The 3555-nt window shown below is 39.4% G+C and overlaps 1 pseudogene; it reads left to right on the top strand.

The window, feature by feature from the left end:
- The first annotated feature begins 708 nt into the window (after nucleotides 1-708).
- On the top strand, nucleotides 709-1412 carry LOC110208962 (non-homologous end-joining factor 1 pseudogene; annotated as a pseudogene).
- Nucleotides 1413-3555: the final 2143 nt, after the last annotated feature.

The raw sequence follows: 3555 nt of genomic DNA on the forward strand, positions 1-3555 counted from the left end.
ATCCAGTGTTCTTCCTATGTTCACTCTCCCAAAGGATAACTAAACAAGTAACAGGAATATTTCTCATTTCCACATGGAAAAAGCAGTAATGAACTTTTGGTGGGAGGAGGTTATAATGTAGATCTTCCTTTGGATTTCAATTTTGAACCAATAGTAGTAGTTCCACCTTCTCTTTTATTTCTCTCTTTACCTGATTTGATTAAAGAATTAAAATATATCCCTTTCCAGAATTTTTATTAAAGTTTATATATATATATCTTTCCAGAATTTTAAAGAGTATATGTATGTGTGTGTGTATGTGCATGCTCACATGTGTGTATATACATATCTATATGTATATCTGTCTAACTTTATCTCCCTTTCCATAATTTTGAACCTGAATTAGGGATTGATTTATTTATTTCTATTCAATATTCATATTTGATGATAGATCAAGGTTTTTTTGCACCCACATGAATTTCCTACAAGGAAAGACAGTGTTTGGCAGTTGAGACTAAAAAAAAAAAGTACAACAAAAATGTTGTTACGTGTGTGTTTTTTTTAAGCATCACAAAATAATTACACAAAACAGTCATTGTAAATTTGTCAGGGGAAAATGGAGAGAAGAAATGAAATTATAGCAGAGGAAAAGAGGACATTTTTAAACGTATGTTCCATTTTTGATGGACTGAGGTGTATTCATCAAGCATTTATTAAACACTGCTAAAGATGTACATTCAGAGTGAGTTCTCTGATCTACTCTTTCACTGGAACTTCCAGTGTGCCTTGGATAGCCTTTCTGTGGTTTCCTCGCATCTCATATGCCACCTGATGGGCATGAATCTTGTACTGCAAAGCCAGGGGAGAGAGCTGGCTTCTTTGTCTCAGCTGAAGAATACAGAAATCCGAGACTACCAGGAGAATGGAGCCACACTGAGCCAAGATCAGTTGAAGACAGAGCTATTTCATGAGAATGCTTTCCTGAAGCAGTTTGTAACCGAGAGTCTGCCAGAGGCATACAGTGTTGATTATGGAAGGACCTTGCTACCTAGCTTCAAAATCTCTGTGTAGCCATCACTAAACAAAAATTCCAGGCAGTCAAAATGACAAGGCTTCTGGAGATCCCCAAACTTCAGATAAGACTTCTTCCTATGAAACATGGTAGATTACTGAACTAGCCAGAGTATCAACCCTTCTTTGCCCCATCCCTATCTGGGCTTGAAACATTGAATATGGATCCTTTGACTCTAATGCAGAGAACTGAGCTCTCCAAAGTATAAAGAAAGAAACCAACAGTATACTCTTCAGGTCAACTGAGCTCACCTACCAATGCTTCAGCTGCTAAGGATGACTGGAGAAGAAATTCTGACAGCATTACCTCGCATGAAAGGATGTTCTGGAGTGAAAACTCATACCTTGGACAAGTCAGATGAGAATACAGCCATGGATTGGGGTCCCACTGTAAAGTTTGTGTTAGCAGGCCATGGAGTGGACACTTTGGCAGAGAGATCATTAGTTCAAGTATACTGATGGTTGTTCTATGTTTTCTGACCTGAGCCTGAACCTGGGGAGATGTTGAACCCTTTTCCCTGCAAAGGCCCCTTTGTCCCTGGGATCCTCTTCTAGATTTTGTTCACACATATTTGTGGTGGATTTACTAGAAAAAAATTAAAATAGAAACTTCTGAAGTCTCTGTAACATTTTAAAAGAGTATTAACCTACATCTATATTTATATCAAACTCCACTGGTAAGTCTCTGCATCTCCCAGAGGGCTTATAGTTACTCCCATAGTCTGAGTGGAATTAATACAGATAGAAAAACAAAAATATCTGAAGGTAAAAGGCAAAAAGCAAAGGAGTTTACCTTAAGGAGTTTACATTCTACTGGGGGAACAATCAAGCACACAAATAAGTAAATTAAACAAATATATGTGTAGGTGTGTGTACACACATACACACAAAGAAAATACAAATTAATATGGGGGTAGCACTAACACTGGAGAAGGAAACTGCAAACCACTCACTATCTTTGCCAAGAAAACCTCATGGACAGTATTGGCGGGCTGTGTTCCACAGGGTCATGAAGAGATGGATGTGACTGAACCACTGAACAACGTGAAGGCACTAACAAATGGAGAGAGATCAGTATGCCTCTTAGAAGAGCTGGCATTTGATCAGACCCTTGCAGTTAGCTAGGTATTACAAGAAATGGAGGCCAATACAGATTTGTGAATTTAGCTGCAGTAGAAGATTGGATCTTATACTCTGAAACATCCTTGCACATTACAACCTTGATTTTATACCGCCCGTAACACAAGTGTTCATTCTATCTTCCAATGCTGGGATTACCAAGGAGTTCCACTATATTAGTTTTGGCCAGGGTGCTGGAATGTAAAACCTGCATGGTGTTGTGTGAGGGATTACATCATCGTGCCATGCCAAACCCTCTATCTCATTTCTTAGGGTCCCTTTGGTTTTCTCTTTGGGTGAACAACGTGCTCTGTGTTCTGATTCCATCTCATAAAGAAATGACCTGTTTTCACAGACCAGGACCCAACACACAAATGTTTATTTGTAAGGCAGACTCCGCTGGACTCCAACTCTGCCCTGCTGTTTGTTTTTATGGGAAGAACTAGTCCTTCCCTGTCCTTACTGCCCCTCTTTTAACAACAGACATCATTCATCCTTTTCATTCCCCTAATGTATGGCTCTGAAAGTTTGGGTTCTTATGAGTCAGGTACTGAGAATGTCTGCAATCTTCTTACGTTAGGATAGGAAGTCCCTGTTCTCTGGTACATTTCAACATAGGGCAGCCGTTATTAACAACTCTTCCCACTCCTTTCTGTTCCTCTTCATCTGTAGAAAGACCAAACTAGAACTTGTTTATTCAGAGGACTTTTGGAGAAGAGTAGCCCCTCTGAGTCACCTACTGTCTGCTCCCATCCAGCCACTCACCCGTCTGTTGCAGAGAGCCTGGCCATGTGCAGTACCAGACTCTCCAGAGTTTCAAGCTTTTTTTTTCTTAGCAGGATTACATCTTATAAACAACACATCACCTTGGCCCTTCCAAGACCACATTGTGGCTTTCTGATTTATTACTTGGCACTGCTTCCATCACCTGTTAGTCTCCCTCTGTGCATTCCTGTCCTTAGAGACATTATATTTTGAAAACACATGAAGCATAAAATTAGGAATATGCAAGCTTCCTTGGCTTTCCAGGTTGGGGGTGTAGAGTGTCCTAGAAGCTGGGGAAGACGGTTTTTAGTAGTTGCCAGAACAGGATGTGTAGAAAGAAAAGTGAAGCTGATACATACTTCCAGGAACTCAACAGGCTATGTAAGACAACTCAGAAAACTGGTGAGCATATATAGAGAGGCTCACTCTAACCAATCAGCAAATAAACATTAAGGACTTACTAAGTGCCATGCACTGTGCTAGGCACGAGGGTGCCTAATTTTCATAGAAGTGAAAGTCTCTTCCCTATGAGTGAGGATAAATATAAAAAAATATATATATATATATATAAATGTTCATATATGCATATATAAATACATATACACATCTATAAATCTTTTT

Source organism: Phascolarctos cinereus, unplaced genomic scaffold, assembly GCF_003287225.1.
Source record: "Phascolarctos cinereus isolate Bilbo 61053 unplaced genomic scaffold, phaCin_HiC Scaffold_5;HRSCAF=322, whole genome shotgun sequence".
NCBI lineage: Eukaryota > Metazoa > Chordata > Mammalia > Diprotodontia > Phascolarctidae > Phascolarctos > Phascolarctos cinereus.